The sequence below is a fragment of the Oryctolagus cuniculus genome, chromosome 11 (assembly GCF_964237555.1).
Source record: "Oryctolagus cuniculus chromosome 11, mOryCun1.1, whole genome shotgun sequence".
NCBI lineage: Eukaryota > Metazoa > Chordata > Mammalia > Lagomorpha > Leporidae > Oryctolagus > Oryctolagus cuniculus.
The window spans coordinates 24,090,143-24,114,920 of NC_091442.1; the positions used below are offsets into that span (position 1 = coordinate 24,090,143).

A 24,778-nucleotide genomic window follows, 5' to 3' on the forward strand; every position below is an offset into this window, starting at 1 on the left:
TAACAGTAATTTAGCTGCTAGGCCAAATGCCACCCTGCTGCTTTATAAATTTTAAATGATGGAAATTTGCTTGTCCAAACCTCAGACTAAATCTGTCAGCAGGAAGTGAGGTCACACTCAAATCTTCAGGGCTCTCATCTTCAGTTCTCACCCCTCTTCTGCCCAGCCCAACCGCAGCCTAGAGGTCAGAAGACAAACAAGGCCTTCCTATATGTCACTGCTTCCTCCTCTACCAGCTTACTCCAGGATGCAAAGCCTTGGGAGTGTATCCTTCTTCTTCTTCTTCTTCTTTTTTGGGGTGAATTGTGGATACAGAAGGAAAGGTCCTTTCAAAACTCTCTAGACCCTTTGTCTAGATCTACAACTCAACCCTCTTTAGGTTTGATTTGCACATTATACACACACACCTCTTACTAAATTAGCACCAAGAGCACTGGGTTAAGAGTCAGAAAACCTGAAGACTAGCTCCAGCTCTGCCACTAATTCACTGGTAACTCTGAAAAAGTCATTTCACCTCCCACCTTGGTTTACAAATATGTAAAATGAGAATGAGTGTTCCTGCTCTTCTGAAGGATTTTCTGAAGGATCAAGCAAGATTGGCAAGAACAAGTTGGCTGGCGCCGTGGAAGCTGGCAGGCACCGTGGCTCACTTGGCTAATCTTCCACCTGTGGCACCAGCACCCTGGGTTCTAGTCCCGGTTGGGGCACCGGTTCTGTCCTGGTTGCCCCTCTTCCATTCCAGCTCTCTGCTATGGCCCAGGAAGGCAATGGAGGATAGCCCAGGTGTTTGGGCCCTGCACCCACATGGGAGACCAGGAAGAAGCTCCTGGCTTCGGATCGGCCAGCGCCATAGCGGCCATTTTGGGGGTGAACCAACAGAAAAGGAAGACCTTTCTCTCTGTCTCTCTAACTCTGCCTGTCCAAAAAAAAAAAAAAGTTAACTTTTACATCTATGATTGGGGGCTGGTGCTGCGGTACAGTGGGTAAAGGCACCACCTACAGAGTCGGCATCCATAAGGGCGCCGGTTTGAGTCCTGGCTGCTCCACTTCCAATCCAGCTCTTTGCTATGGCCTGGGAAAGTAGTGGAGGATGGCTCAAGTCATTGGGCCCCTGCACCCGAGTGGGAGACCTGGAAGATGTTCCAGGCTCCTGGCTTCAGGCTGGTGCAACTCTGGCCATTGCGGCCATCTAGGGAGTGAACCAGTGGATGGAAGACCTCTCTCCCTCTCCCTCCGTCTCTCTCCTCTCTCTCTCCCTCTCTGTAACTCTGCCCTTCAAATAAATAAATCTTTTTTTTTTTTTTTTTTTTTGACAGGCAGAGTGGACAGTGAGAGAGAGAGACAGAGAGAAAGGTCTTCCTTTGCCATTGGTTCACCCTCCAATGGCCGCCGCGGCCAGCGCGCTGCGGCTGGCGCACCGCGCTGATCCGATGGCAGGAGCCAGGTGCTTCTCCTGGTCTCCCATGGGGTGCAGGGCCCAAGCACCTGGGCCATCCTCCACTGCACTCCCTGGCCACAGCAGAGGGCTGGCCTGGAAGAGGGGCAACCGGGACAGAATCCGGCGCCCCGACCGGGACTAGAACCCGGTGTGCCGGCGCCGCTAGGCGGAGGATTAGCCTAGTGAGCCGCGGCGCCGGCCTCAAATAAATAAATCTTAAAAAAAAATTAAAACAAATGAGGGGATGGCCTCTAAAAAAAATAGCAGGTTGCGCCTTTCCAGTGGTGACTGACAATTTCCCCACAAGAAATGCCAACACTACCAGCTTTGCTACATTAGGCAAGGTGTTTGTCCTCTGTGCCTCAGCTTCCTATACTTTTTTAAAAAGGTTCCTGCTTCATAAACGGGCTATTGGGGAAAATAAATGAGACAACATGGGAAAGTCCTTATTCCAGGGCTTGGCATAAGCACTCAATGGTAGGTATTGTGCTCAAAATAAAATACCACAGGAGGGTGAACCAATGGCAAAGGAAGACCTTTCTCTCTGTCTCTCTCTCTCACTGTCCACTCTGCCTGTCAAAAAATAAAAAATAAAAATAAAAATAAAAAATAAATAAATAAAATACCACAAAAGGATGAATCAGAGGCAATAAAAAAATAGGCCTATGAGAAAAAAGAGAGATGTATACTTGCTATTATGCATCATGTCATACACATACATCCTTACTCTCATTTAATCCTAAAAAAATTTTTAATAGAGGCTGAGAGAGAGAGTGAGCTAGCTCCATGTGCTGGCTCACACCCAAATGCCACAATAGTCAGGACACAGGCAGAAACTAGCAATCAGGAACTTAATTCCAGGCTCCCTTGTGAATGGCAGAAACCCAGTTCCTTCAGCCATTATTGCTGCCTCCCAGAGTCTGCAATGGTAAGAAACTCAAGTCAGGAGCCAGAGCCAAGAATCAAACCTAAGCACTCTAGTCTAAATTTCTGCTCTCCCTAATAATCTCTTGAGGTCAAAAGAATTACCCCCATCTTACAGAGGAGGAAACTGAGTCTTAGAGCAATAAAGTACCTTGTCTAAAACCACACAGCTGGGAAATAAAACTTGCTGGAACCCAGATATGCTCCAAAGTATATACCTTGTACTTTCTTGTGCCCAAAGATAAGAATTCCCTCTCTTCCAACTACCCCACATATCAAAGTAGGCACCAATCAAAATGTTTTAGGAACTGGACTACACTCTCCCAATTTTGTACTTAGTCCTGCATGCCTAGAATCCAAGTGCACCATTAAGTTGTAGAAGGACTTGCTACAATCAGGCTCTTCCAAGATGCTATTAGCCTAGTGTTACAGTAAGAGCTTAAGAGCCAAGACAGGGGCTTCCATCAAAATGGGTATCATGCTCTAAAAGCTGAGAAGTTACTAAGCCAACAAACAGGTCATGAGAGGCGTCTCAGCTGAACTGAAATACCTGATCAAAACCCTGGGTGAGGAATACATTTATATGAACAATTTTTAAAATTATTTTTATTGGGGGCCAGTGCTATGGCATAGTAGGTAAAACTGCCTGCCGTGCCAGCATCCTGTGTGGGCACTGGCTCAAGTCTTGGCCATCACAGGGTGGGAAATCAAAGACCTGGGGCAAGAAAGGAGGAAGATTTTGAAATAAATCATGTCCTACATGCATAAAACACATTTTTTTTTTAAATAGCATCTCCCTACAGAGTCATTGCTGTTTAGAGTAAGCAATCTCCAGGGCCTACAGAAGACTGGTTGAAAGAAAAGTGTTGCCAAAGTGACATCTTTGTGTGGGAGGGGAAGGAAAAGGGAATTTGGTAAGGCCTCTGGGGTAGCAACCAAGATAGGAGTGAACAGGCACAGGAGTTAAAGCCTAACAGCTCCAGGTACCCCCAGGCAGGACTCAATCGCATGGGGCCTGCCTGTGATCTACAATCAGCACTACAATCAGCACTTAGCTCACAGCTGCCCACATTCAAGGAAAAAAGACCTACACACTAAAAACAGCTCTGTCCCAGGAGCCGAGCCTGCCAACAGATTTACTAGTTATGTTCCCGCTGCCCCTGACTTCTTGGCCATAATCCTGCTGTGAGACCTCGTTTCCCCAGCCCTCACCAAACCCAATGGACTTAGAGTTTACCAGACTTCTCCCACTCACAAGGATACGTGACCTTGACTCTTGTGATGGAGTAATAAACCAAGTGGCAGTTTTGCTGTGGGGGTTAAAAAGGTGACCTCACAACACAATAAAAACCAGTCAGGTTACAGGACTGGCAGCATATCACAGAAGGTGGCCTTGGAGGGCAGCTGGTTTCTTAATGACAGGAGACACATCTGTGTGATAACATAATGCATGGCATAAATACATGGAACTCAATCCAGGCGGTCTCCAGGCTGCCTGGAGGGGCGAACACAGAGAACAGCACACCTGCCAGACAAGCATTCTTGCCTCTGCATTTTCTGGGCAGCTAATGGCATTTCTCTTTCCTCAGCTGAAGCTAACTCCAGTCTTCCCTTCCTCCTTCCCTAAAAGAACCAACCCAGCAAGAATTATCGAGGGAGGCACAAGTAATTACTGTTTTCTTTTCTCCACGCTAATGAGACAGTTGCATGGTTCCCCTTCCTCCTCCCAAGCCGCAAGTGAGAATCCAAGGTTTTATAATCAGTAACCAAAATGCTAAAGCTTGGGCCAGATAGTGCTCTGTGCAGCTGTGACTGTGTAGAAGATGGCTTTCTATCCCTAGTGGGACCAGAACTAGAAGGGCCTTATCATTTTACAGAACAGAGGTAAGGCCGGAGCAGGCGGTGAATTTGCACAAAGTCACTGAGAGAAATCAGTGGCAGGGCCAGAACCAGTCTCCTTACTCACAACTCAGGCACTTCCTTCATCATCCAGACTTCCCACAACACAGGATGACTCTGGAGGTATCTCAGTGTGGACCCTGGGACTGCATGTTTTTTTTTGTTGTTGTTGTTGTTTTGTTTGTTTGTTTGTTTGTTTTTTGACAGGGAGAGTTAGAGAGAGAAAGATCTTCCTTCCGTTGGTTCACCCCTCAAATGGCCGCTATGGCCGGCACACTGCGCCAATCCAAAGCCAGGAGCCAGGTGCTTCTTCCTAGTCTCCCATGCAGGTGCAGGGGCCCAAGCACTTGGGCCATCCTCCATTGCCCTCCTGGGCAACAGCAGAGAGCTGGACTGGAAGAGGAGCAACCAGAACTAGAACCCAGCGCCCACATGGGATGCCGGCACCACAGGTGGAGGATTAACCAAGTGAGCCATGGCGCCAGCCCCAGGACTGCATGTTTCAAACTCACATATCAGTTTTTAAACAGGTACTTAAAAAAGAAAATGACAGGGCTGGCACTGTGGCGTAGGGAGTAAAAGCCACCGCCTGCAGTGTCGGCATCCAATATGGGCACCAGTTTGAGTCCGGGCTGCTCCTCTTCTGATTCAGCTCTCTGCTGTGGCCTGGGAAAGCAGTAGAAGATGGCCCAAATCCTTGGGCCCCTGCACCCACGTGGGAGACCTGGAAGAAGCTCCTGGCACCTAGCTTTGGATCAGCTCAGCTCTGGCCATTGCGGCCATTTGGGGAGTTTAAAAAAAAAAAAAAAAAAAGAAATGACAATATTCTGCGGATGTGGATTCAGCTCAGGGAACCCAGTACTGGGCTGAAAGGCCAGGATCTGAGCCATGATGCCAACTTTACCTCAATATTGAAACCACAGCTGAATGATCAGGCAAAAGAGCTATCTGAATTTCAGTTGGGATTCATCTAAGATACTAGATACAAGAGTGGGATCTGGAGTTATTCTTGAATTTGGCAGTGGTGAGGGGAAGGGGCTGGCATTTCAGTACAGTAGGTTAAGGCACTGCCTGCAATGCCAGCATCCCACAGGCGCCAGTTCAAGTCCCAGCTACTCAACTTCTGATCCAATTCCCTGCCAATGTGCCTGGGAAAGCAGCAAGATAACCCAAATACTTGGGCTCCTGCACCCATGTGGGAGACCCAGATAAAGAGTTCCAGGTTTCTGGTTTTGGTCTGGCCCAGCCCCAGCTGTTGCAGCCATCTGAAGAGTGAACCAGTGGATGGAAACCTCTCTCTCTCTGTGTTGATCTCTGCCTTTCAAATAAACAAGTCTTTTTTAAAAAAAGAAAAAGAAAAATGAACTTAAGGTTTAGTGGTATAGAAACTCTTAAGTATAGAAACTCCAGCACATATCATTCTGCTAGTCTAATCACAGATGAAGACTTTGAAGTTGGGGCCGGCATTGTGGCATGGTGGGTAAAGCCACTGCCTGTGATGCTGGCATTGCATATGGGTGCCAGTTCAAGTGCCAGCTGTTCCACCTCCAATCCAGCTTCCTGCTAGTGACCTGGGAAAAACTACAGAAGACGGCCCAAGTACCTGCGCCCTTGCCACCCACATGAGAGACTAGGAAGAAGCTCCTGGCTTCGGCCTGGCCCGGCCCCGGCCATTGCAGATATCTGGGGAGTGAACCAGTGGATGAAGACCTCTCTGTCTCTGGCTTTTTGAAATAATTAAATAAATCTTAAAAAAAAAAAAAAAAAAAAAAAGACGACTTTGAACAACACTATGGGGGGTAGGGAGTGTTTCACAAAAAGAGTCCAAGGTAAATCAGAAGGACTACGGATGCTATAGCCCAGGCTTGTCTGCTCAGCCACAGTCAGAGAAAAAGGGTGACAGTCTCTGTTTTCCCAGCCATACTGAGAAGAAAACAATTCAAGTTTTTAAGCTGGAATAATGAGTAGAATCTAAATTATTTTTTTAAACCTAAATACTGGCTCCTGTCAGTCTCGAGACTTCTGCCTTGCCTAGCCTATTCTACACTGCAGGAGGGATTTAGCAACTCAAATTCAGTTCTCATAACAAAATCTGACCCTGGGCAGGAAATATTTAAAACAGTCATAGCCTTAACTCCCATCCTTTACCCATAAGGCTTGCATATTAACCATTCCTGTATCACAGACTGTAGGGGCTCTTGTGGTACTCAAGGATCTGGTCAGTGCTAAGCAGACTTCACCTTCTAAAGGGCACAAAATTAGAAGCTTTATTCTACAAATGAGGCCCACCTTTATGTGACAGCATCTGACCTAGTCACCTGCTTCAGATGTCAGGCCCCTGCTAGAACTAAAGCCCAGCCCTGAATCCAAGAGCAGGTCTCCTCACCAATGGCCTTCTCCAGAAGGCCACTTGAGTCTACTGCTCTCCCCACCCTTCTGCAACGAAGGCAGCATGGAACAGAGGAAACAGCATACAAATACAGCGCTGGCTCTGCCATCTAAGCTGTGTAACTCCACTTCGGTTATTCCATTCACTTGCCTGTCTCCTCTATCACTCTCCCCCTACTTCAGTGTAAGGAGTATTTAGTCATTTCCCTGTATCGTCAATGATTCCGTTACTGTCTGCTGAATGCTACTCTCTAAAACTAAGTTCTTAAGTACATAGCGATAAAATCACTTAAGAGTTTTGAGAATGGGGTACAAAAAGTATGTGTAAATTGCCCAATCAGTGCCTGGCCCTTCTACCTTTACTGTGTCTCAGATGCTCACAGTGGAGTGCCTGAGTTCAATTCCCGGCTCCAGCTGATCATTCAACCACTTGGATCCCTGCCAACCTCATGAGACACCTCTATGGAGTTCAAGCTCCTGATTTCAGCTTGGCCCAGCCCCAACTGTCACGATTTAGGGAGTGAACCAGCAGTTGAAGTTTTCTCTTATTCACCTCACTCTGCTTTTCAAATAAATAAAAGTAAACAAACAAAATTTTTTTTAAAAAGCCCCTGCCTATTCATCCTCACCTCAAATCAAACTACCTTCAGGTGTTCTACGGTCTTTTCCACTAGAGGGCCCTCTCACATATAGATACAGGCAGAAAGACAGCTGTGTCCCATTAAGAATCATCTTGCTAAGTCTTTTTTCACTCACAATATTCACCGGAACTGGGAAGTTAACTAGCCCAAGGTCACACAGCTAGTAAAGGCAAATCTAAAGGCAAACCAAGACTTGCCCACAAATCAAATGATTTCTAATGGCCATGGTGATTTTCAATAAATTTGACCTTTACAAAGTTCTGAGAGGTAGGTAAGACAGTTGTTCTTTGCTAAATCACATTGTCCCTTCTGAAAAGTCTCATTTGACACCTCCAATCCATCTTAGGCCTAGTTCTGACATTTATCTTGTCTCACATATAATTATCTTCTAGTTCAGAGGCCAGTTAACTTTTTTGTTCAGGGTCAGATAGTATTTTAGGTTTTGTGGGCTACAGGAATCTCTATAGTATTCAATTTTGTCACTCTAGTACAAAAGCCATCATAGATAAATTAAGTATGGCTGTTTAACAGTAAAAATTCAGAGACACAGTGGGCTGGATTAAGAATACAGGCCAGTTTGCTGACATCTGTTCCAACTAATCTGATGTCTCCAGTCACACCTATCTCCCAGTCAGTCATACACATTATCACAGCCCTTTGTCTACAGGGTGACGTTTAAACTCAACCTTCATCCTCTACCATATCCTTTCCCTGCACACTCTTCTCCAATTACACCATGATGTCGCCTGTTAGCTCCTACCTTTCCCCATGCTGCTCCCTAACACCTCTGCTGCTCTTTCTTCACTCCTCTGCCAATATCACCAATTAAGGGACAAGCCCAGAGGCCAACACCTGTGACAAGTCTATGCCAATGACACTCACACCCACCCCCAGTGGAAGTTAAATTTGTCCTCTTTCCCTGCTTGGCCTCCTTCCCAGGTAAAACTGTCCACATATCCTTCACAAATCTGTGTTACAGCAAACTTTCACATGCCTATCTTCCTAATTTATTGGCAACTCTTGAAAGCAGGAACTCTGTCTGATATATCTACATACTATTTTCAGTACCTGGTGTACAGCAGGCACTCAAGCTTTTTATCTACAGAATAAAGCTTGCTCTGCCTTACGTAACCTGCCATACACATGTAAGCAGCTGTCTCTCACCCACCACTGCATGTCCACTACCCCACAATTCTAAGTTTCTCAGGGGCAAGGACTATGTCTTATTCAATTCTTTCTCCCCTGTAGTACCTAAACAGCACTATCTAGTGACTGAACAGCCCTCTGGGATGAGTAGATGACGAAAGCATGGGATCTGTGACTCTAAAAGAACCATGAGACGACACACAGCACCAGTGGACCCTTACGTCTGCTTCAAGGGCTTGCCCTCATTCCCAATTCCCCCAATCATGTTCCTTGCATCTAGCCAGGGAACCAAGTTAAGGTAAGGACCAAAACTAGGCATCTCACTAGGTGTCTGACTACGCTAAGTTAAAGGAACTGGAGACAGATAAAAGAAGGACCCTCCTTTCCCCGGACCTCTAACCATACCGTTAATATTAGCTATAAACTGGCCCCAGATCTGGATTTAGCCCTAGACCAGTAGGCAACGTTTTAATAAGCACAGATCCTTGATCCCCCCAAGGCAGGGGTGGACTGAGGAAAAGACTGCAGTCTGAACTCAACTGAAGAGAACTCAAAGGTATGTGCTAAGAATCATCAGAAGCATCAGGGCCAGCGCTGTGGCATGGTGGGTAAAGCCACCGCCTGCAGTGCTGGCATCCCGTATTGGTGCAGATTCGAGTCCTGGCTGTTCCACTTCCAACCCAGCTCTCTGCTATGGCCTGGGAAAGCAGTAGAAGATGGACCAAGTGCTTGAGCCTCTGCATCAGCGTGGGAGACCCAGAAGAGGCTCGTGGCTTCTGATCGGTGCAGCTCCAGCCATAACTCTGGCTTTCAAACAAAATATTAAAAAAATCATCAGAAGATACAGGGGGACCTCTACTGGGTTTAGGAGTCTTGGGCAAGCCTGTAGCCTCCAAGTTTAGCTACCTTCACTTGGGGAATCTGCAGGGCAGAAGACTAAACTGCTGATGAAGAAAACAAATTGAACATACAAAAGAATTCTTTTTTCCCCTAAGCCCAGAACAGAACAACATTTCATCTGGGTAAGTGAGCTTGTCTCAGGCACAAGGTACTTAGCATATCTGCCATTCCAGAATTACGGCTGTCAAGTTTTAATTAGGGTAATTAGAGTTAAAAATGTAATTTCATTTCAGGGGTATTTTGAACAGATTTCATTAATTTCTTTTTTTAAAAAAAGAACACAGGAAGGAGGGGCAGACTGCATGGAACAAACAAGATTTTTGTCACCAGGGAAGCCAAGCCACCTGGCCTGGGCCCAAAGGACAAAGGGCTACTGCTCTTCAGCTTTCCTCCCTTCCTCCCCCCCGAGTTCTAGAAATAAGTTTCAGTCAGCACCTGCTGCTCTTGCTCTACTGCCATCCAATGGCTATTACTACAGCCCTAAATCTGGCAAAGAGCAAGGGCCCGGGGGAATCAATCTAATTTGCAACATGTTAAGGATTGCCAATGCCCTACCTTTTATGAAGAGTTCCTGGACACATCTTTGTATCTGTGTTTGTGCTAGGTCCCTGGTTTAGAGAACCCTCCTTGCCTGAACTCTTATTCTTCCTTCAAACCACAAAGTTACATCCCCCAAGAAAACCCATCTTTCATGTCTCTGTAATCCAAGAGTCCCTTGTACATATTTCTATTAAAGCTCACACATTACACTGTTGTTTGTATCCTTGTCTAGCCCCCAGGTCATCTAGGAATCGTTTGCACTAGCTCAAGCTGACACATGGGAGACACTCATCAAATATTTGTTGAATGACCAACTATAGGGGGAATCTGGTCTGACAACTGGTTGCTAAACATGTTAAGCCTTTAGGTTCTCCAGCACCTAGCATTAACCAGTCATGAGTCCCCTCCCTCTCCTTGCACAGGGCTAGTTCAGAAATCTGAGTCTGCACTCTACACAGGAAAAAGCCCTCCCATTGATCCCAAATGATGATTGATCTCTCCCATTAGAGCCTGCTCATTCCTCAGGGACCTTGGAAAGATGAGAAAGCAAAAGCAAGCAGAGCAGCTCTTCCCACACCCTAACCCCCATTCACCTGAATTTCTTCCAGCCTCTGAAGGGCTCCAAGGAGAGGGCCTGAACTCCAGATCAGTTTGTTAAAGGCTAAAGGAGGCCTGTGGTAGAAAACAATCTGTCAGCTCAGAACTGATGCTGTAAATGTTGTCGTGTAGTGCAGCAGAGACATGCTAAGTTACTTCACTCATACTTTTCTCAGCTTCAATTTCTAACTATTTCTGTAGCTGTTAGAAGAAACAAACATACACCTATGTACCTAGCTAACATCACATGCATAAGTTTATAAAGATGAAAGAAACACATCTAGAGGAATACAGGTTAACCATCTCTCGCCATTCACTCAGGGCAGCCTTGCCTGCTGGTCCCGGGGAAGGAGGGCTATACCAGCAGAACTGCTGGGTTGACAAGTGTAACCAGATCCGTTTTTTGGTCATCAGATTCTCCCTAGCTATGAGAATGCCTCCAACATTTGCCCAGGCTCCAGGGGTCCTATTGATCCATTTCTAATTAGGAGCTGTGTTGCTGCAGCTGACAGAAGGTCAGGCGTATGCTACCGCTGCTGAGCTCTGGCCAAACGCCCTGAGAGACAGAAAAAGAACCCAGTCTAAGTTCCTCATAAAGCAACACAAAAAAACAAACACGGGCTGGTGTCTTAGAGCAGTGAGTTAAACCACCACCTGTGATACCCACACTGCAATACCGGAAAGCTGGTTTGAGTCCCAGCTCCTTTGCTTTTCATCCAGTTCCCTGCTAATGCACCTGGGGAAAGCAAATGGCCCAATGGCTTGGGCCCCAGACACCCAAGAAGGAGAACCAGATGGAGTTCCAGCCCTGGTCATTACCACCATTTGAGGAGTGAACCAGCAGATAGGAGATTTTCTCTCTCTTCCTGTCACTCTGCCTTTCAAATACATAAATCTCAAAAGCAAACAAAAAACATTAAAATTAATGGAAAAATAAAATCATGACATTTTAGAACCTAAAGGGTTCTAAAGCATGGGCTTTGTTATATCACAACTCAGAAAACTGAGGTCCAGAAAGATACTTGTCCAAGATGGTACAGGTAGGTAATGCAGACGGTCTTACTTCTGGCTCTTTCCTGTCTAGGTAACTGGCTGCACAACACAAAGACTCAGGAAACTTGTTAAAAATATCAGTTTCTGGACTCACCCAAGATTTTGATTTGGAACACATTCCCACCACCACCATAACAGGGTTATTCTAGGAGTCTGAACCCAAAGGATCTGTCCCCTACAAGTCTGCTAGTTTGGTAGTAAAAATGTTTCCTGTCAAAATTAGCAAGAAACTAAAATGTCTGTTAAGACGATAGAGGAAGAAGTACTGAGTATCGGCTAGGTTTAGGGGAATATGTAGGTAACGCTGCAGTCCTGAGTGTGTGGGATCCTGTCACTGGGCAGAGATATCAGTGCAAGTACAGGCGTATGTGGAGGGGAGGACTTTGTGTATAGCTAAGGAAGCGGACAGTGCAGGTAGGGTCTGTGAGACAGGCTTGTACAAATTGTCATTCACACAATTCCAAGTATTTAGGTAGAAGACAATGGGACAGAGGGTGTGTAAGAGAGTAAATAAAGACATGAGAGGAATGGGGAATGGAAGACTTGAAAGTATAAGGGAGATCACACTGATGTGTCTGAAGAGAAGGAAAATGTACCAGTGGGGCTCAATTGTGCATATGCACACGTGCTGGAGGCCTATGCAGGTGAGGAGGTGTGTTTGTGTGGCCCTTATGCCTGTTTGCACGAGAACACAAATACAAGAGCAATTCTGATTCATCCAGCCTCGTGTTTGCCTGAAGGCTCTTACCACTCAAGGGCAGGCCTGACTGCAGAAATTTCTCATTAAAATTGACATTCTGACAACCACTAAGAAATAAAATGATAATGACACCCCCAGCACAGTGGGAGGTGAAAGAAGTCAATGCCAATAAAACACAAGAAGCAGATGAGAAGCGATTACACCACGATTACTTCTCAGCTTCACAAGGGTTATCTGGAGTTAAATATTGTATGGCTGATTCATATCTCCAACCTAAAGCCTTCAATTTGATTTATCTGGGAAGAGGGCAAGAAAGAAGAAAGTAGGTAAGAAAAGGTAAGCAGCAAAGTTTTTTGTTTGATTTTTGTTTTTTAAGGACTAGAGAAATGGGAAGAAAGGGAAAGAGATGAGAAGAAACCACATATATAAAGGGCAACAGTATCATAAGAGGAAGGGAGAAGAGATGGAAAGAACAGAAGAGGGGCAGAAAAGGAGAAAAGAGGTTTCCTCTAGGCCAGCACAGAGATTTCATACACACTCCAGCAGGAAGTCTGGATGAGGGGTAGATCAGCAGGTGGGGCCTGACCTTTGCATTTCCTTTCACTACCAACATTCCCTCCATCTGAAATGTTCTTCCCGCCATTTCTGCTAAAGGAATATCTTCTGAATCTTCAAGGGCACATTCAAATGCCACCAGACTCTAGAAGCTCCCACGACTTCTTCCAGATGGAAGTTCTCTTTCAAAACTCCCACAAACTCCCAGAGCACCCTGTTGTTTTTTTCATCTGTAACACTTAACATTCAACTTCAGACCATGGCTATTGGAACATACATAGTTCTGTCATTCATTCTGAAAGCATTATTGTGCCAAACCTATTACAGAGAAACAAGAAAAACAGAAATAAGCAGTACACTATCTCTTGGCCTATCAGTGCTCAATCTCGTGAATGAGAGAAGATTTGAGTGTGGCACAGCACTACAATACAACTATAGAAGTAGAAGCAAAGCGTACAAAGGATGGAAATTAATTCTACTTGTATAGCAATCAGGGAAAGCTTTGCTGAAGAAGTGGCACTGGAGTTGGTAGAAAAAGACAAATAGAAGTTTGTCAATAAAGGGAGCAGGGAGATGAAAGGGCTTTCTACTTAGAGCAAACAGTCAAAATAAAGTCATGACAGGTTAGACCCTGGGACATTCAAAGAACCATTCTACTGAGATGAAGTACAGGGAAGCAGTGGGCATTAAGTACCGCACTACTGACAGAGCAGAAAGACAGGAGACACCAAACTGTATGGGCCTCATAGCAAAGGCCAAACTTCCCCTATTGAATTGCTCTACTTTAGTCCCCATAAAAATAAGGAAACCATGTTGAATCCCAGACTCGGCCTGTTGCAGTGACATTACAAAAATCTCCCAAGGAGAAGGACAATAGTGAGAGGGAAAGATGATGCAGAAATGGAGAGTAGCAGGACTCAGAAAGGACGGACTTGGGGTGGGCATTTAGCCTGATGGCTGAATCACCAATTAAGGCACCCTTGTTCCATATCAGAGTACCTGGGTTTCAGTTCCTGCCTCCCCATTCCAGTCCTGTTAATACAGACTCTGGGAGGCAGTGATGATAGCTGAAGTAATTGGATTCCTGCCATAATGGGGTAAATGACCTGGCCTGTGTTCCTGACTTCCGTTTTCTTCTTCTTCTTCTTCTTTTTTTTTTATTTTTTATTTTTATTTTATTTTTTTTTTTTTTGACAGGCAGAGTGGATAGTGAGAGAGAGAGACAGAGAGAAAGGTCTTTCTTTTTTTTGCCGTTAGTTCACCCTCCAATGGCTGTCACGGCACCGCGCTGATCCGATGGCAGGAGCCAGGTGCTTATCCTGGTCTCCCCTGGGGTGCAGGGCCCAAGCACTTGGGCCATCCTCCACTGCACTCCCTGGCCACAGCAGAGAGCTGGCCTGGAAGAGGGGCAACCAGGAAAGAATCCAGTGCCCCGACCGGGACTAGAACCAGGTGTGCCGGCACCGCTAGGTGGAAGATTAGCCTACTGAGCCGTGGCGCCGGCCTGACTTCTGGCTTTGACCCAGCCCAAGCCACTGTAGGCATCTGGAGAGTGAACAGGTACATGATACTTCTCTATGCCTCTCAAATAAAAAATAGATAAAGGAGGTAGAAGGAATGAAATGGAACAGAAGAGGCAATAAAGACAGAAAGAGGGATGAATCTATCTCCACATTGGGGCTCTGTATTGCTGAGCTGTCCTCTACACCTTTCTAGGTAAAAAAGGAAAACAAAAATAATAGTCAATCTGATGCTGGTGACTAGTGATGGAAACAGACCCTCTGCACCAAGAGCCTGAGCATACTCCCAACACCACCTCAATCCCTCCCCCTCCTCAGGATGATAGGACTACATCAAAAAGTGGAGGGAGCTAGCCAGGCTCTATCAGCCATCCCAAAGAATCCCAGCAGCCCTCCGTCCCACGCCTTAAGAATATGTGAGGCCAAAGAACCAACAGAAGACCTAGAGTGAGAAATGGGGTCTGCCTAGGACCTATGGCTTCAGCTTAGGGTCCTTGAGGAAAGTTCTAACTCCTCTGGACCTTGGTTTCACCTGCAAAACAACAGGAGTAAATGAGAAAGCTGACAGTGCCTGTGAGATTACAGAAGCAGCTTCCCACAGAGGATGATAGGTAATGTGGACATCTGTCCTATCAAGTGTCATCATTCTTTCCACTATGAGCTGTGGCTACTTTGAAGCCAAGAAGAAGCCAGACCCAAAAAGAGAACCATTCCTGACACCACCACCAATTTGGCCCCATCCAAACTCTAGTTCCTGCCTAGACCTGCGTTTTAACCAATAGATTACAAACAGATGCTCAGGCCTAAGGATGTGTTTTCTGATGCACACAAATTCGTTCAAAACCCCCTGAGTTAACTGCCAACATTCAAATCAGATATTGCTTTCTAAAATAATATATTTCTAGCTGCTTTAAAAAATGTCAGGATCTGGCAACACCAGCCTTTCTGGAGTAGAGGTCAAAGGGTCAGTTATATTCGTGTACACTTTATTTGATGCCTTTTCATCTCTTCATGCTAACTTTTCATCCATTCCATAATGTGATTTAATTTAACAGCAAAGTCTTAAAAGACCAGTTATAATACTTAAACTAATCCAGTTCCCCCAAAAAGCCTGAGTACAATATTTATTTTAGGGGTTGGCACTGTGGCGTAGCACGTAAAGGCTGCCACCTGCAATGCCTGGATCCCGTACGGGTGCCAGTTCGAGTCTCAGCTGCTCCACTTCCGATCCAGCTCTCTACTATGGCCTGGGAAATCAGTAGATGATGTCCCAAGTCCTTGGGCCCTGCCACCCATGTAGAAGACCCAGATGAAGCTCCTGGCCCAGTACTTGCTGTTGCAACCATTTGGGGAATGAACCAGATAGTAAGCCCCCCCCCCTCTGTAATTCTGCCTTTCAAATAATAACTCTTTAAAAATATATTTATTTTAACTTTGACTTTTTTAAAAGATGATTTGAAAGGCAGAGATAGAAAGGAGAGAGAGAGAAAGACAGAGAGAATGAGAATAAATATCAATTTTCCATCTTCTGGCTCACTTACCAAATGGCTGCAACAGCCGAAGCTGGGCCATGTCAAAGCCAAGAGCCTCTTCCGGGTCTCCCACATGGATGCAGGGGCCCAAGGACCTCAGCCATCCACTGCTGCTTTCCCAAGTGTGCCAGCAGGGAGCGGATTGGAGGTGGAGCAGCTGGAACTTGAACAGAACTGCAGGCGGCAGCTTAACCTTCCACACTCAACTTTTCTTTATTCATTTATTTGAAAGTCAAGAGTTACAAAGAAAGAGAAAGAGAGGTCTTCCATCTGCTGGTTCACTCCCCAGCTGGCCACAACAGCCAGAGCTGTGATCTGAAGCCAGGGGCTACTTACATGTCTCCCATGCAAGCGCAGGGGCCTAAGGACTTGGGCCATCTTCTACTGCTTTCCCAGGCCATAGCAGAGAGCTGGATCGGAAGTGAAACAGCCAGAACTAGAACCGGGGCCCATATATATGGGATGTCAACACTGTAGGCAGTGGCTTTACCTGCTACGCCACCGCACCGGCCCCCAACTTTGATGATTTTATAAGAGGGAGACTGACAGAATTCCCATCCATTGATTCAGTCCTTGAATCTGTACAATGGTCAGGGCTGAACCACACTAAAACTGGAACCAGGATCTCAATCCAGATCTCCCAAATGAGTGGCAGGGACCCAACTGCTTGAGGCATCACCTGCTGCCTCCCAGGGTGCTCACTAGTCAGAAGCTAGAATCCAGAGCAGGGCCAGGATTCAAACCCAGGCATTCCAGTATGGTATGTGGGTGTCCCAACCAATGGTGTAACTCCTAGGTGAAATGTCCACCCCAAATATGAGTATGCTGACAGTTCAGGAAGGTATGTTTTATTCTGCAGTTTCATGTATCATCCAATATACAGTTATATGTCTCAGCTTGAGAAACTCCAACTTTGTTTATTAATTCACTCAAACATTTGGATCCTGAGGCAAGCACTGGGAAAACATTCAATAACAAGACAGATGTGGTCCCTGCCTTCGTGGAGCTCATAGTCCTGGAGATATAATGGGAAAATCTCTACAGAATAGGAAGCACAAATAGATACTAAGCTGAGGATCTGGAGTTTATTCCACAAAAAAAACCTCCCAACCCCTTAGGCAAGCTGCTTGCCCTCCATGGACCTGTTTCCTCCCTGCAAAGGAAGAGGCTTAATTAGACAGTTGATGCTGAAAAGCCCTTTTAGCTCAAGATTCTACTAGCATCACAAGAACTTGGCCCAATACCCTTTTTGAGTTCCTAACACTTATAGCTTCCTCTCTTTGGGAAATAAGTCAGTTGTCATGGAAATTACCATGGTGTTCCACACACTGGATGACAATGTTACAGTAATTACAAAAAAGTCAAAGGGAACCAGCAATAAGAAAAGTAACTCACTCAGAAAGTCACCTACTTCCAACAGAGTTGGTTTTTCCAACAATGAGTTGCTGCTCATTGCAGTTGGGTTGGGGGCTGGAGGGCACTAGAAACTAATTCCTAAGTGAAACAGTTTTGATTTTAATTAGATATCATTTCTTTAAAAAAAATCTTTTAATTCCATTTTTCCATGAACTTTTTTTTTTAAAAGATTTTATTGGGGTCGGCACTATGGAGTAGCGAGTAAAGCCGACGCCTAGAGTGCCAGCATCCCATATGGGCACCAGTTTAAGTCCTGGCTACTCCACTTCCAATCCAGCTCTCTGCTATGGCCTGAGAAAGTAGCAGAAGATGGCCCAAGTCCTTGGGCCCCTGTACCCACATGGGAGACCTGGAAGAAGTTCCTGGCTCCTGACTTCAGATCAACTCAGCTCCGGCCGTTGCAGCCATTTGGGGAGTGAACCAGCAGATGGAAAACCTCTCTCTCTGTCTCTACCTCTCTCTGTAACTCTTTCAAATAAATAAAATACATCTTTTCAAAAAAATGTCAACCTGACAAAGACAAGGTCTATTAAGCCTTGACTGATTTGTTGTCCTTGTGAAGCCCTAAGACAAGCCAGGAGCAGGAGTTACTAGTCAACAGGGACACCAACATTTTCTAATAAAATAAAGGTAATTCATTTCATTTTTTCAGTTGTAGGGGAATTACCAGCATCACAGCTGGGTAAAGTCCCTTCAATATTACATCTGAGCTGGCCTATGGGAGTCAAGCAAGTGGCAAAAATGAGTTAATGTGTTCCAAAGCGAAGTGCTAACCTGGTAATAAAAGGCAACCTGCACCAGCTGGACATCAGAGGCAAGAGGAAATGGTGTATAGCTTTAACAACCTTGAAAACAAGTATGTGGGGACCGTGCCTGCAGTGCCGGCATTCCATATGGGCACTGGTTCGAGGTCCAGCTGCTCCACTTCCAATCCAGCTCTCTGCTATGGCCTAGGAAAGCAGAAGATGGCCCAAGTCGTTGGGCCCCTGCACCCACCCGCATAGGAGACCCAGAGGAAGCTCCAGGCTTCAGATCAGCGCAGCTCCAGTCATTGCAGCCAAATGGGAAGTGAACCAGCAGATGAAAACCTCTCTCGTGCCGGCGCCGCGGCTCACTAGGCTAATCCTCCACCTTGCGGCGCCGGCACACCGGGTTCTAGTCCCGGTTGGGGTGCCAGATTCTTTCCCGGTTGCCCCTCTTCCAGGCCAGCTCTCTGCTGTGGCCAGGGAGTGCAGTGGAGGATGGCCCAAGTACTTGGGCCCTGCACCCCATGGGAAACCAGGATAAGTACCTGGCTCCTGCCATCAGATCAGCGCAGTGCGCCGGCCGTAGCGCGCTGGCCGCGGCAGCCATTGGAGGGTGAACCAACGGCAAAAGGAAGACCTTTCTCTCTCTCTCTCTCTGTCCACTCTGCCTGTCAAAAAAAGAAAACCTCTCTCCCTCTCACTGCATCTGCCTCTCTGTAACTCCGCCTTTCTGATAGATAGATAAGAAGGAAAGGGAAAAGGAAAGGGAAAGGAAAAGGGCCAGCACCACGGCTCACTAGGCTAATCCTCCGCCTGCAGCACCGGCACACCGGGTTCTAGTCCCAGTCGGGGCACCGGATTCTCTCCCAGTTGCCCCTGTTCCTGTCCAGCTCTCTGCTGTGGCCCGGAAGTGCAGTGGAGGATGGCCCTGCACCCGCATGGGAGACCAGGAGGAGCACCTGGCTCCTGGCTTCGGATCAGCGTGATACACCGGCGGCGGCAGCCATTGGAGGGTGAACCAACGGCAAAGGAAGACCTTTCTCTCTGTCTCTCTCCCTCTCAGTCTACTCTGCCTGTCAAAAAAAATTAAAAAAAAAAAAAAAGAAGAAGAAAAGGAAAGAATACAAACATGTTCTGTCAAATGGAGCCTGCCAATAAGAAAGCAGAAGTGGGAGTGGGAGTTTGGCACAGTGGTTAAACTGCCAGTGGGACATTAGTATCTCATACCGAAGTGTCTGGGTTTCATTCCCCAGTCAGCTCTTGATTCCAGCTTCCAGTTAGTCACCTTGGGAGGCAGTAGATGATGGTTCAAGTAGCTGGATCCCTGCCAGCTACATGGGAAATCTGTCCACATGGAAGATCTGGACTGAGTTTCCAGCTCCTGGACATCTGGGTAGTGAACCAACAGTTAGGAGCACTCTCTCTGATCCTCTCTTTCAAATAAATGCTTTAAAACTGTAAAATAGTGCTCGCTTCGGCAGCACATATACTAAAATTGGAACGATACAGAGAAGATTAGCATGGCCCCTGCGCAGGGACGACACGCAAATTCGTGAAGCGTTCCATATTTAAAAAAAAAAAAAAAGAAAAAGAAAAAAAAACTATAAAATGAATATGGGAAGAACTTAAAAAAAAAAAGGAAAGCAATTAAGTAAAAAGGATAAAAATGAAGAACAAGGTATAAACTCTAGAATTCTGCTGAATGAGCAGGTACCCCCAAAGGAGTTGCCCAAAGAACACAACTGTGTTTTCTTGCCCCAGCTTCATGTCACTGTTCCCAAAAAGCTGGACTGGACCAACATACAAGGAATCATAATACACAAGAAGCTCAGAGTGAAGTTTTTGCAGAATAGCTGGAGCCTAATCCTAATTCTCAGATGAAGAGAACTGCTCATGGTCAGCATTAGGCTTCTGTCTCTGCAACTTGCTCGAAAATCCTCCTTTGTCTTCCAGTGAAATCACTCACCTTCATAGCAGACATATTGGGGCTGTCTCTACCAAGACAGACCCAATCTCCCCAGGCTGGGTTCCAAAACAACAGAGACACTGCCCACCAAACAAAATATGTGCGCAGACCAGCCAACTCCGTAAGCTGCTAATTTGCAACCTCTGATTCATAGAATAAGACTCTCTTGGGGCTGGCATTGTGGCACAGCTAAGGTATAGCCTGCAACGTTGGCATCCCATATGAGCATTAGTTCAAGTCCCAGCTGTTCCGCTTCCGATCCAGTTCCCTGCTAACATGCTTGGAAAAATAGCTAAAGATGCCTCAACTACTTGGGCCCTGGCCACCTACATGTGAGATTAGGAAAGAGCTTCGGGCTCCTGGTTTCAGCCTGGACCAGCCATAGCCATTGCAGCCATTTGGGGAGTGATTCAGCAGAATGAAGATAGATGGATTACTCGCATGCACTCACACTCCCTGTGCCTCTGCCCTTCAAATAAATAAATAAATCTTTGAACAGAAATTCTTTGGACAGACGCGTAACTGAAAGGACTTAGAAGTCTCTTCCCTAAGGAGTTCCCAGTGAGATGGAATCTTGGTTCTCCCCAAAAGGGATAACTTTAAAGCTCTTCTCTCTGAATTTCCCAATGAAAAGTTCCTTTTCTTTCCTAAAGAGCAAAAATTATCGCATTATAGTCAGCTGCCCTTGGGCATGAACAGTATCAATGCTAAATATATGCTCTCCACTGAAACAGCATGGCATTCCCTATGCTTCATTCCATCACTATTCTATCATCTCCACAGTCCTTCAGCATTTCCATAAAAGCAGCAACACTTTTGGCAAACAGAGTTGAGAAAAGACTAGGTGCCCTTGAAATACTTAACTAGTCCAAGAAGGGAAGAAAAAACTATCGACCAAGTCTGTCCTGCTAGATGTATGAGCAGGGAGAACACAACAAAAATGGATTTTAGGAAAAGGTGCCTAAAAGGATCAACAGAACCTATTAGGGTTAATGTAAGAAATTAAGATTTTTTTAAAACTTTTATTTAATAAATATAAATTTCCAAAGTACAACTTTTGGATTACAGTGGCTCCCCCCCCCCATAACTTCCCTCCCACCCGCAACCCTCCCATCTCCCGCTCCCTCTCCCATTCCATTCACATCAAGATTCATTTTCAATTATCTTTATATACAGAAGATCAATTTAGTATAAAGATTTCAACAGTTTGCACCCACACAGAAACACAAAGTGTACAGTGCTGTTTGAGTACTAGTTATAGCATTAATTCACATTGTACAACACATTAAGGACAGAGATCCTACATGGGGAATAAGTGTACAGTGACTCCTGTTGTTGACTTAAAAAATTGACACTCTTGTTTATGGCGTCCGTCAGTAATCACCTAGGCTCTTGCCATGAGCTGCCAAGGCTATAGAAGCCTTTTGAGTACGCCAACTCCAATCTTATTTAGACAAGGCCATAGTCAAAGTGGAAGTTTTTCCTCCCTTCAGAGAAAGGTACCTCCTTCTTTGATGGCCTGTTCTTTCCACTAGGATCTCACTCACAGAGATCTTTCATTTAGGTTTTTTGTTGTTGTTGTTGTTTGTTTTTTTTTGTTTTGTTTTGTTTTTTGCCAGAGTGTCTTGGCTTTCCATGCCTAAAATACTCTCATGGGCTTGTCAGCCAGATCCGAATGCCTTAAGGGCTGATTCTGAGGCCAGAGTGCTGTTTAGGACATCTGCCATTCTATGAGTCTGCTGTGTATCCTGCTTCCCATGTTGGATCATTCTCTCCTTTTTAATTCTATCAGTTAGTATTAGCAGACACTAGTCTTGTTTATGTGATCCCTTTGACTCTTAATCCTATCATTATGATCAACTGTGAACTGAAACTGATCACCTTGACTAGTGAGATGGCACTGGTACATGCCACCTTGATGGGATTGAATTGGAATCCCCTGGCACGTTTCTAACTCTACCATTTGGAGCAAGGCAGATTGAGCATGTCCCAAATTGTACATCTCCTCCTCCTCTTATTCCCACTCTTATATTTAACAGGGATCACTTTTCAGTTAAATTTAAACACAAGATTCTTTAAGTATAAAGGGCTTACCAGTAGCCTTCAGTAAATACCAGCTCTATTAGTATAAATTCACAAGATACCTAGTATCTTTGTTTTAAAAGACTGATTGATTGATTTGAAAGGCAGAGTAACAAAGAGGCAGAGGCAGAAAGAGTTTTCCATCCGCTGGTTCACTCCCCAAATGAGTGCAACGGCTGGAGCTGCCTGGGTCCAAAGCCAGAAGCCAAGAGCCTCTTCTGGGTCTCCCACACGGGTGCAGGGGCCCAAGGACATGAGCCATCTTCTACTGCTTTCCCAGACCATAGCAGAGAGTGGAATTGGAAATGGAACATCTGGGACTCGAAACAGCACCCACGTGGGATGCCGGCACTGCAAGTGGTGGCTTTTCCTGCTACGCCAAAGCGCCAGCCCCCAAGTATAATATCTTGACACAGTGGTAGCTATTACTAATATGAAAGGTAGAGTTAGGTTTAGAACCCAGGCCAGATTTTTCATCAAGTAGTCACCTAGTGTCCTGGACAGGTGACCTAGATGCCCTCTGGAAAATCCTCCCAGTAGCAGCTCCAGTACCCCTAGTCTCTCCTGACAAACACCCCAGGACCTGACAAGGGATCGGGAGCTGAGTGACATTAAACATTAAAGTACTGTTCTCTGGGAGCAGACAGGGCCACCTTATTTTTCCCAAATAGGTAATATAAGGTACATTTTCTAATATTTGCTGACAGAACAAACAGGAAAGGCTCTAAGACATGATCAATGTTCATGCCAGCCTTCAAAGTGATTTGGTAAAACTACAAAAAATAAACACCCTGCTAGGGTCCACCAGCAGGATAAAAGCTGACAAAGAAATGGCAATTTTTCCCTGAGCAAATATACAAGAAATAGATGAGTTCTGAGAGACTTTTAGGTAGGCTCTTTTTGTTTTGGTGTTCTCCTCGCTCTCCATCTATTTTAAGACAAAGTCTTTCAACATTCTTCAATCAAGTATGAGTGTTTGCTGGATTAGTTTCTTCCCTACAAAGATGTAATTAAAGGCACAGAGGTCATTCTCACCTTCTTTCTGCTTTAAATATAAATAGGCTTTACACAGCTGCTCTGGGAGGAAATAAGAAAGCATCAAACACCTCCAAAATAAGGACTACCCTCTCCCCTCTGCTCATTAGCACAAATATGGATGTTACTAGGTATGTTCACTCATCCTGTCTCTGCTAAAGTTGTTCCCATTGCACGGAATGCCCTTCTATCCCTGCAGCCTTTCTGGGGAAAAACATGGTGGGGGGGAGGGCATAGAAAGCGTATCTACTGAGAAAAGCAATCCAGGAGTTGATTCTGGGTATCATGGAATATATAGCATAGACACAGAACTACTGGCATTTCACAGTTTATAAGCACACCCAAAAGAAGTATCAGAAATTAGTCCAGACAACATATGGTCACTGTCCTTATCTTACAAGGCCCACCCAGCCCAAATATTTAGTTCCTCCATAAATGTTCAGTGGGCAATACACCCCTCTACACACACGAAACAATCTCTCCACCCTCTGAACTTCCCAAATACCCCTACATGGCTTCCTGGGAGTCCATACTGTGGTTCTTTAAATTCACAGCTGTAACTATACACTAATCAGTATGACTTCAAATGAGAAAGATAATGCCAAGTGCTGAAAAGGACATGGAGCAACAGGAATTCTCACACTGCTGATGACAGTGACCTGTTACGCCTTTGAACAACTAATGCTGATATATGCCTACTCTGTGACTTGAGTATGACAACCCAGGACCTTCCCACTTGCTCTGGGAGCGCATAAACAAGTATCACTTACCCCCAAGAACACTCTTTTACCCATTCACCTACACAGTTCTCCTACAGTCTTTTGCTCCATTATTACTCCTGTCATTCAGATCACTTCTCTTCATTACAGCCCAGATCTCCCCTCCTATGGAAAACTCTGCCAATTTACCTAATTACCTCTGACAAATGACCCGGATTCTTCACAAAGAAACTGCCTCATCAACTGGTTTTATGATATATTTTAGTAACATTATCTAATTTGCTCCTTACAATGTTATTGTGAAGAAGGCAAGACACAGGATAATAACCCCATTTTATAGATGAGAAAATGGAAGTAGAGAGAAAATGACCTCTTCAATTTACCTAGCATTATTAGAGCCAGGAACAAGAGTAGACCTTAGTCTTCTGAACCAAGTTCTCTACACCAAACTGCCTTATTATCAGCTACATCTTCATGATTTAATATGATGTTATGTCTCCCAAAGAGACCATAAAATCCCTGAAGACCAGAGTGTGCTTAACACATTTACATCCCTCCCAGGATGATGGAAGGCACTTAGGGGGCTCCAGTCTGACCAACTGATTTTAATATTCTTTCCAGACTTCAAGGATTGACACAGGCATACTTCCTTTTCTTCTAGACCCCATAGGCAATGCTAAATTGTTGGAAGAAATCATGAACACAACACAGCCTCCCAAGTAAGATTTCTCTCTTGAAAGGAAGAAAGGAGGAAGCGGCAGAGCCCATGAGGGCAACCTCTATGTCCCTTGAATTTTCTAGGGCTCCATGAAGTGAAGTATTGCCAGCAGAGGCAGTGGCAATGGGCTTCGGGAACCAGAGTTTAATCACAATTAGTAAGTCACACATTGATCAAATGCCTCAAATAATTCCACTTACAACCAAAACAGCTCTTTTATTTCAAAATGAAATTTAATAAAACTTAAAATTATTCAAGAAGAA

At 45.3% G+C, this 24,778-nt stretch overlaps 1 protein-coding gene and 1 non-coding gene across 18 annotated transcripts in view; one reads left to right on the forward strand and one right to left on the reverse strand.

Annotated features, from left to right (window-relative positions):
* Positions 1–24,778, reverse strand: part of RALY (RALY heterogeneous nuclear ribonucleoprotein) — a 230,131-nt gene that overhangs the window by 51,701 nt on the left and 153,652 nt on the right. For 4 of the 17 annotated variants that reach the window (XM_017341673.3, XM_051846175.2, XM_070051944.1 and 1 more), the window contains one exon: positions 10,470–10,548. The exons of the other annotated variants lie outside the window; for them this stretch is intronic. The gene's annotated coding sequence lies outside the window, so the exon portion shown is untranslated. Of the gene's footprint in view, positions 1–10,469; positions 10,549–24,778 lie in introns of those variants that run through there. 17 annotated transcript variants of the gene reach the window in all.
* LOC138844504 (U6 spliceosomal RNA) lies at positions 19,461–19,567 on the forward strand. Its single transcript, XR_011380380.1, has one exon. It is a non-coding gene; the product is annotated as a U6 spliceosomal RNA (small nuclear RNA).